This window comes from Rhinopithecus roxellana, chromosome 8 (genome assembly GCF_007565055.1).
Source record: "Rhinopithecus roxellana isolate Shanxi Qingling chromosome 8, ASM756505v1, whole genome shotgun sequence".
Taxonomy (NCBI): domain Eukaryota; kingdom Metazoa; phylum Chordata; class Mammalia; order Primates; family Cercopithecidae; genus Rhinopithecus; species Rhinopithecus roxellana.
The window spans coordinates 102431701-102442382 of NC_044556.1; positions in this window are offsets into that span (position 1 = coordinate 102431701).

The following is a 10682-nucleotide window of genomic DNA, read 5'->3' on the forward strand; positions in this document are numbered from 1 at the left end:
TACTAAAAATACAAAAAATTAGCCAGGCATGGTGGCGGGCACCTGTAGTCCCAGCTATTCCGGAGGCTGAGGCAGGAGAATGGTGTGCACCCGGGAGGCAGAGCTTGCAGTGAGCTGAGATCACGCCACTGCTCTCCAGTCTGGGCAATAGAGCAAGACTCCATCTCAAACTAATAATAATAATAATAATAAAATAAATAAAAATAAGTGAGTAAAAAATGAACAATAAGTATGGCAAAAAATTGGTAACTGCAAAAAATTGTGGCATATATATTTTTTCCAACTTTTATATCTTAAGTCAAAAGAACATAAGGGAGAAAGAAAAAGAAGAAAGGAGGGAAGATAGGAAGAAAAAGGAAGGAAGTTTTATAGTATCCTATTGATGGATTCCTTCACTGTAGAACAAGATGAATTAGAAGATGCTGAACATGCTCTATGGAATTTGACTTGACTGAACAGTTAATAAGAAGGCCATAAGTATTCATTGTCTTCACTCCCTTGCCCTTGCCTGCCTGTCCTCCTTCCCATAAAATGAACTACACACAACCCTCTTTCAATCATCGTTGAAAAGGAAATGGAAGCATATTAAAGAGATACGTGAGTCTAAGGCTGAGCCATTTCTCTAGGAGAAGCATGTGCTGTCATTTGCTGATAATGTTCTACATGTGATGCCACATTTTCCAATTTGCTTAAAACTTTGTTTAACATTTGCAATTTATAATGTTTAAGGATCATGTTTACCCTATTAGAGAATATACCTATGGACAGCTCAGAATTCAAGTAACTGAAAAACAGATTTTGGCTAATTTAGAAAAATTTAAAATATACAGCTGGTCACGGTGGCTCATGCTTATAATCCTAGCCCTTTGGGAGGCTGAGGCAGGGAGATCAATTGTGCCTAGGAGGTTGAGGCTGCAGTGAGCTATGATTGTGCCACTGCACTCCAGCCTGGATGACTCTGTCTCAAAGAAAACAAAACAAAACAAAACAACAACCCAAAAAGTCCCATGCAAAACTGTATACTTGCAAGCTCTGACCATGCAAAATAAAATACAATTGAGGAAATTATTTGGAACATGTAGATAGAAAAGGTCCTGAAGGATGTAGTACCCTGTCCTTTTCTCCCTTCAGGATGAAGGTGCTTGTTCCCCTGCGACTGGCTGGCTAGAAGTCCCTCTGTGGAGTCCTACTCTAGGCATTGCCTTGATTATAGGGGGCTGCCTCCTTGAGGGAGGCCCCCACCCTAAGCAGCTTGCATCCAAAAGCCTGGTTCTGTGAGTTCCACATCTTCATGCCTAAGGGAAGAGCAACTCTGGGGGCCTTTCCAGATGGTCTCTGCTGAAGCTGTTGTGAGGCCTTCATGAAGCCCTGCATCCCAGCTCAGCTTCCTCTCCTGCCAATTTTCTTCTCCCAGGTTGATACTGAGTGCTGCCCCATTAAGGCCATTGCACCTGATTCTCCATGGACTCTGTTTCCCATGGGGGAACTGGAACTAAAATAATAATAAAAGAAATTTCCAATAATGAAAAAGAAACATTTGAGATGACTAGATGTCTTGTTACCAACACTGTTATGCTGACTTTAGTTCTAGAAAAGAATAATCACAATCATAGCAATGATACTACTGCTAATAGAGTTATGGCTTTGTGTTAGGTACTGTCCTAAAAAATAGAATTACAGGGACTGGTAAGACATAGCCCTTGGCCTAGAGAATCTTAAGATGAGTGAAACTTCTAAACAATTACTTAATGACAGTTTTTTTTTTTTTTTTTTAATCTATGTAGTTGTGTCTTTGGCCTGTTCTTATCACAGGAAAGTTGAGATAGACAGTGAAATCTCTGGAATATATATTAATATACTCGTAGGTTTTTCAATCATCTTTTAAAGCCTGGAATCAGTGGAGAAGATAATTTAAAAATTTATACTTATATGACCTAAAGTGGAAATCCAGCTTTTATTTATGTTTGTTTTGCCAGCCATAATATGCTATCAGATTACTTTTCATTTAGTAAGTCCCCATCAGCTTAGGCTGCTAAGACACAGGCAAAATCTTCCAGGGAACAATATGTATCCTGGATGAATAATTCAGAAGTAATTAAGGTTGAAATATTTGTATCAGGTTTTCTTCCTAAAATTTTGCACTTTGAATGTGTTGCATTGCATAAGCACAGAGGATTCCAATGACTTTTTAAATACTTCTTAAAAGGATTTGTTAATGAAAGTACCTCTTTAGGAAATAAAGAGGGAAAAGACCTTAAAGAATTATAATCCAGTGGAAGAAAAAATATGTATACATATACCCTAGATAACCTGGGATACCAATAGAAAGCAGTATGCTATAATTGATATTATAGTTCTATATCAAAAACCTTAACTTTAAAGATAAATTTTATTTCAATAGTGTTAGGAGTACAATTGGTTTTGGTTACGTGAATTAATCTTGTAGTGGTGAGATCTGGGCTTTAAATGTACCTGTCACCCAAATAGTGTACATTATACCTAACAGGTAATTTTTCATCCCTTCCCCCGAATCACCCTTCCCCCTGCTGAGTCTCCAATGTCCATTAACCACTCTGTATGCCTTTGCATACCCATAGACTAGCTCCCACTTATAAATGAGAACATGCAGTATTTGATTTTCCATTTCTGAGTTACATCACTTAGGAAAATGGCCTGCAGTTCTTTATGAGTCACTGCAAATGATATTATTTTGGTTTTTTATGACCCAGTAATATTCCATGGTGTATATGTATCATATTTTATCTACTCATTGGTTGATGAGCACTTAAGTTGATTCCATATCTTTGCAATTGTGAATTGTACTGCAGTAAGCATATGTGAGCAGATGTCATTTTTATTTAATGACTTTCAAAAACATTAAATTTATCAAAGATACGTAATTTCAAAAAATGGAACCCAGTCAGTTTATCAATAGAATAGAAAATAAGTCAGTAAATTTCAGACATCTCGGGATGTGGGACTAGATTGATCTTCCTGCTGAATTTACAGATGTGAAGGGGATGATCAAATTGGTTGAGTTGATTGATTCTCACTGTCAAGGGCAAATTCAAGAGGGATTGGGGGCACAACAGGGAAGAGTCTCTCAAATGTTAAGATAATCAGGAGGCCTCGGAGCGCCCTGTTGTCCCATGGTAACTGTATTAATCCATTTTCATGCTGCTGATAAAGACATACCTGAGGCTGGGTGATTTATACAGAAAAAGAGGTTTAATGGACTCACAGTTCCACGTGGCTGGGAAGGCCTCACAATCATGGTGGAAGATGAAAGGCACTTCTTACATGGCAGCAGGCAAGACAGAATGAGAGCCAAGAAAGAGGGGTTTCCCCTTATACAACCGTCAGCTCTGGTGAGACTTATTTACTACGATGAAAACAGTATAGGAAAAACCACCCCCATGATTCAATGATCTCCCACTGGGTCCCTCCCACAACATGTGAGAATTATGAGAGCTACAATTCAAGATGAGATTTAGGTGGGGACACAGCCACAGCGTATCAGTAACCATGCCAACAAAGGACACAAATCCTCAAGAGTGAAGGTTTGGGTCCCCCCATCTGGCAGGGAACCGGAGCATTCCTGCTGAATATAAAAGGAACATGGAATGGGTAGAAGAAAATGTGGCAACTTTATAAATATTCATCCAATTTTAAAACATTTCCAGTTCTTTAAAAAGGTCTAAAGTATTTATGAGTATTTTTCCTTCTTATAATATGAATATACTTGTGTGTATATATATATATTAGCCAATTCTTTTTCTCCCCATCCTCCATTTTCTTTTTATCTAACATGTGGTGTATTAATAATGGATAACCTTGTATTTCAATATTTAAGATACAGGATAACAAAGGTAGTGATAAGAGCAGTAAACATTAACCAGGGATGGACAAAGTGCATGTTTTCGTATCCTCTTTTCGGGGGTATGAGTATGTGTTTGGTTGTATGAAGGGTCGTTGCATCATATTGGATGGAAGGGTGATTTTGCTCATGTCTCTTATTTGGAAGATAAACATGGGTAAAGCAGGTGTTTGTGAATGCCATGTTGATAAGGAGCAGGTTGTGCAGGATTGTGCTGGGTCACCTTGGCTAAGGCTGGAAACTACTTTTCCTAGAACCCCCTTCCCTGAAGATATCTGGATTAGAGAGCCATAAAGGAAGGGAAGAAGCAGCCACTCATCTCAGAAAGTGAATGTAGGCAGATTCAGCAGGGGACGGCATCTCCCAACACTTTACTCCATGCTCAACTGGCTTTCCAACTATGACCCTACTGACCAACAGCAACCCCTGGGCTAACCACCAGACAGACACATGTCAATAAGCCCTAAAGACTGTGGCCAAACAGAGATGTCAACTTCTAGGCCTCTCAATGAGCTCCCCTCCCCTGTCCCATCTTGGCAGCTAGTCTTGCTTATGTCTTAGTCTGCTCAGGCTGCTACAACAAAATGGCATAGGCTGGGTGGCTTAAACAACAGACATTTGTTTCTCATAGTCCTGGAGGCTGGGAAGTCCAAGGCCAAGGCGCCAACTGATTTGGTTCCTGGTGAGGGCCTGCCTCCTGGCTTGCAAATGGTTGTTTTCTTGTTGAATTCTCATATGGCAGAAAGAGAGAGAGAGAGAAGAGAGGGAGAGCTGTTCTCTTTTTATCTTCTTATAAGGGACACTAATTCTATCATGAAGTCTCCATCCTCATGACCTAATTAGCTCCCAAAGACCCCACCTCGGAACATCATCACATTGGAGGTTAAGGTATTAACGTATGAATTTTGAAGAGTTACATTCGTCAGTCTATAACACTCTTGAGATCCCCTGGAAGCCTGATTATTATGCTTCTGATGGATTGATTAGTGAGAATTACTCTTATTTCCTGACTCCCCTCCTAGGCGTTAGGTTCCCCAGGTCCTTTCACCGTTATGTAATGTATAATTCCTGTAATAAATCTGCTATTCCCAAAATACACACAGGGGCTCCAATTCCCAGCTGAAGCATGCGTGAAGCAGGTGAGATGGGAAGAAGCATGGCTGCTTTTCAGAGAGGCAAGAGGTGAGCTGGATGGGGGAGTTGTGTCAGTTTGTTGAGAAGTTGTTAAAAATATGTTTGCATTTGCCACAGAGTGGGGCTGGATTAGGGAGGACCTTGAAGGATGCAGTTAGAAATCAGATTTTGGTAGAAATCAGAAACCACCATTGGCCCCTTGACAAGGGAAATAAGAGGGAATCTGTGAAATCGTAGGCCAGTGGCTTATCTTCCAATATGGGAAATATATGGTAGAAAGTTAATATAATCAAGCATATTAACAAAAATCATTGATTTTTTGAAGAGAAATATCAGAAATACTTATTGTAATAAATTCATGCAGACATTAGAAATTTCAGGAAAAGTTCTCACACTCAAGATAACATGCAACACACTCACTTTCTCATGTGGAATGCAAGAGCTTAGAAATATGAAACCAAAGCTTGATAAATAAGCAACTGTTTTTCCAGACAGAGAAGTGGAAAGGCTGGTCTTGGGAATACGTGGTAAAACTAGGCATTTTTCATTTTTATAAAAAATAAGTAGTAAGCTGTGCACCATGATGACACTCCAGTCATGTTTCTCGTGCATCACAGAGTATGTCCTATGAGAAACTGTTTCTCAAAAGAAGAGTGTGTGGGTAAAAGCTATACACTATATTCCACTTTGGGAATTTGCAGTGCACCTGAGATATTAGCGTATAAAGGGCTCTGAACAGATGTGCAGTAGAGAAACCTATTAACTTCGTGTAACCCAGTTTTTTTTTTTTTTTCAAGTTTTAAAATGCCCACTTTATTCCATATAACACTTAACCAGATGTCATTGACCTTTGAGGGATAGATAGCCCTGAGACTGATCCACTGTAAAACACTTCCTGGAAGAAACATCGTCTGATTTTATACATTTCAAGGCATCATGGGACAAGTGTATCATCATGCAGAAACATGGGTATCATGACTACATTTTACATAAAATAAAAGGAAACTATCAATAAACTTCAGAAAGCTGTAAATTAAACTACTCCCTAAAATATGGGCACGCAGTTGTTACAAAGACATAGTAAATGGTTTCTGGTGTGCAGTATCCTTTTACGTTACTCTGCTGTTACATAGGGTGTAACATTTACCCAAGGCTTTTTTAAACTACAGACGATGTTTAGCAGCATTCAATGGTGGTCACCTCTCTCAATGGCCATCACTGGACAAATTGGACACCTTCCCACCTGCACACAAATATCCATAGAAAAATACTCAAGTTTTAGACTTGGACCTGTGTACTTTAATTAACTTGCCCTTTCTAGTCTATTAGAAAGTGATATGCACTTTGGTCTGCCAAAAGCAATGCTTGTATTCTGGCAGCGATGTGTTATTGCTTTTACATAGTAAAGTGGATATGAGAACTTCAAAGGCAGGAGGTAAGTTTTTAACTTAAACAGCAGCAAATAAAAAGTAAATTAGAAAACTCTGCTGTCACAAATATCCATGATCTCTATAACATATATTATACAGGAGGCATTTCAATTTGTCATTCCCAGCCTAGAAATGTCAAAGGCTTTCCCATTCAGTCTAATATTCTGGATTCCTGTTACAAGGGAATACATTAAAATTATGGAAGAGTTGCTTACTGAAAGGAAATCCCTGAAAAATAATAAGGGAGGAAATGTAAAAATGTTTAAATCATTTAGAACACTCTTTAATTATAATGAGCTAGATTTCCATGTATTTGAAGTAATACCAAACACAGTCACTTGTAGAACTAGTCCAGATTCCTTAAATATCAGATGCATTTTTAGTCTTCTACGTAAGTGTGTGGAAGTTACGTATGTTTATATGAAATGAGGTTATTCATAATTTTCTACAGTAGTCACTATAAACCAGAAAGACTGAGACAAGCACAAATCAAGGCATGGAGTCTCCCAGAGCTGCAATGAGAAAAAGACTGTAACAGCTAATTCCATACACATGAATGGGTTTCTTTTCTGCAGGAAATCCCAGTGAAATAAGGAATAGAGATGTCTAGAGGGTTTCTTGCGGAAAAGGATGCCCCCATGCATTTAGTTTCCTCTCCCTGTGTTGTAGCACATTCTTCTCCTGTATGGTCTGACTTCCTTCAAGTTTGGTTGATTCTAAGGCCTGAATGATGAGGAGTTTTCGTTCAGTCGGAAGGCATTTTGGTCAGTGTGTGAGCGAGTTCTGCGTTATTAAAGATAGCCTAGTGGCCGGCCATGGCGGCTCATGCCTGTAATCGCAGCACTTTGGGAGGCCAAGGCTGGCAGATCACCTGAGGCCAGGAGTTCGAGACCACCCTGACCAAGGCGGAGAAACCCCATTTCTACTAAAAATACAAAATTAGCTGGATGTGGTGGCCCATGAGACTGAGGCTAAGGCAGGAGAATCGCTTGAAACCAGGAGGCGGAGGTTACGGTGAGCTGAGATCGTGCCACTGCACTCCAGCCTGGGCCACAAGAGCAAAACTCCGTCTTAAAAAAAAAAATCTCCTAGTAAAATCCGGTTAAGTTAAGAGCTAGCCCCAGGCAACCAACTTGTTTGTCTGGGTCCCATTTCCGCCTTGCTTATTTCAAATGCCTCTTGGTACGCAAGCTCCTTGGGAATTATCTATGTTATGTTTTCAATCATCATCCCACGCCTTGTCAGCAAGGTAATGGAAGTAATTTCCCTTCATTTTGGGAAAGAAGACCTTACTTTCTGAATCAGTTATATTGGCTATCACATACATATCTGACATTTCCAGAACTAGGATAGGAATGCAGATGGATCTCAAGTTAGGCTTCACTTTCTCCAGATAGTCCTTTATCAGCTGTGTTTATTATCTCTTTTCTGCCTGTTGCTCTAGATGCCCTACAGGTGGACCTGTGGCAATCGCACCACCTTCGCCTTGGGGCACGGGGATAGCCTGCTGCGGTGTCTTCTCTGTGGCAGGGTGGCTGCATGGTGTGGTGGCCAGCACTGCCTGGATGGGACAAGTATGTATCATGACTATATTTTACATAAAATAAAGGGAAACTATCAATACACTTCAGAAAGTGGTAAATTGAACTATCTTTTTTTTTTTTTCTTTTTTTTTTTTTTTTGAGACAGAGTCTCATTCTGTTGCCCAGGCTGGAGTGCAGTGGCATGATCTCCGCGCCCTGCAACTTCTGCCTCCTGGGTTCAAGCAATTCTCCTGCCTCAGCCTCCTCAGTAGCTGGGATTATAGGCACCCGGGACCATGCCTGGCTATTTTTTTGTATTTTTAGTGGAGACTGGGTTTCACCATGTTGCCCAGGCTGGTCTCGAACTCCTCACCTCAGATAATCCACCTGCCTTGGCCTCCCAAAGTGCTGGAATTACAGACGTGAGTCACTACACCAGGCCAACTATCTCTTAAAATATGGGCATGCACAGGTGTGGTGGCGGGCACCTGTTATCTCAGCTACTTGGGAGGCTGAGGCAGGAGAATCACTTGAACCCAGGAGGCAGAGGTTGCAGTGAGCCGAGATCGTGCCATTGCACTCCAGTCTGGGCCACAGAGTGAGACTCCGTCTCAAAAAAAAAAACAAAGAAAAAGAAAAAATGTGAGCATGCAATTGTTACAAACGCATAGTAAATGGTTTCTGGTATGTAACCTTATCTACGAACTAGAAATCTGCAGTTTATCTCTGCGAAACCCACCAGAGTCCCATCACTCTGACTGCTTTGGGCTTCAGAGGCAGACTCTCCTGTCTCCAACCCAGTGCATTTAAAACATTTTGAAAATTGTTTCATTAGTGCCTTCCAGGTAGTGAAAAGCCAGCCTGGGAAGGGAAAAGGTTGAAAAAAGGTATGGAATAGATGAGGGTAAGTTTAAAACTTGGTCTGTAAATTTTATTGAGACTTTGTTGAATGTGCTTAGGGATGAAAATAATCCAATATGTGTGAGTTTATATATGCAAAATATATGTTTACTATATTTTGTGCATAAAATGTACATATTGAATTATTATGTGTGTATATACATATACAGTACATATGCACACATTTTCTCACGCACATACACAGACATACACATTCAATAAATGGCTCTGAGTCATGACTAGGAAAGACATTTTAAATTGCTCCCAGAAAATGTAATCTCAAAATAATTGTAGAGCAGAAAAACTGATAAAAAAAAAAAAAGTGCTATCATTAATGAGACCACTGAAAAAAGAAAATGACTTAATTCTAAAACTTAAATTTGTAATATTCTGGAATGTTCTGTGCATTTACTATTAACTGAGCAAATACTATATATAGTATAGGTGATGTGGTAGAGCAGAAAACAAAGCAGAACACATCCATTCTCCTGGAACTTGAATTTTAGTGAGAAGAGAGGGGAAACAGGCAGGCAGACATATGATGTATACAGTGGTGCTAACGTGCCCAAGACAACCTTAATGCTGCCTTCAGCTTGATTCAGCTTTAGACAGGCTTCTTCCTGACTTTTGTTCCCTAATCTCCCTTTTCTTGAAAATGTGCTTAATTTGTAAATTCCTTATCTGACTTTTTGAGATATTATAAATGCCTTCTGCCAGTTTTGCAACCCAGGAATATCTTTTTCAAAGACCTGGGAACCATCTCTTTGAAATCCAATTGGCAAGGAAGACAGCATCCCTGTCTACTAGCCTCTACGAGAAGGCAAGAGCCTAACCTTGGTGGGGCACCTTGCTCCAAGTTGTAAAACTGCCTCTTGTCACAAGGACATGAGAAAATTTACTTTTCCTTTGGGTAAAGCCAATTAGCAAAAACAGATGTGGTCTAAGGTCCCTCATCCCAGATTTTAACGATTCTCCAACCCTTCATTTCATCTAGAGCTGGGCTGTGCTGCCTTCCCTTTGTTGGCAATACTACTGGAATAAAATCAACTTCTATTTGCTTATCTTACCTGGTGCAATTTTATTTTAACAAATAGAGGGTAAGGAGTCAGAGAGTTTGGCAGGTCAGGGTATGTGTTATTTTATAGAATGTGATCAGAACAAAAATTTTTGACACATGTCATATTTGGGCAGAGGATTAAGTGATGTGAGAGAGTTAGCTGTGTGGATCTGCAGTGGATGAACTTTTTATGCAGAGGGAATAGTCTGTATGGGCAGAGATAGGAGCGTAAACGCATGGATGAGGCCACATGGAAGAACAGAGTGGAGCAGGAAGACAGAGGTGAATGTCTGAGAGGTGATAAGGAGTCAGGTCCTGTGGTGCCTTATAAGCCATCAGGAAGACTTGGGCTGACGCTTTGAATGGGATGGAGGAGGGAATCAGAGGAGTCTTCAGGGTAGAGGAGTTAACTGCATGGCTTATGCTCAAAAATAGCTGCTGTTTTGAAGGGAAAATATTTAGGAAAACAAGGGTAGGGCCAGGGAGACCACTTTGGAGCTATTACAATAATGTAGGCGGAGGAATGATATGACTTTACGCTGGGGGTGGTAGCCGTGGGGATGGTGAGAAGAGGTGGTGTTTGGACATATTTTGAAGGTTAAGACCTTGCAGATTTGCTGCAAAATTGGATGCGCAGTACGTGAGTGAGAGACAGCTGAAGGATGACTCTGGCGTGTTTGTCCCAAGCAGATGGAATAGTGGCATAATCAAGACGGGGCCACCGCAGGAAGAGCTGCTCCTGGTAGGGTTAGGTCCTTTCA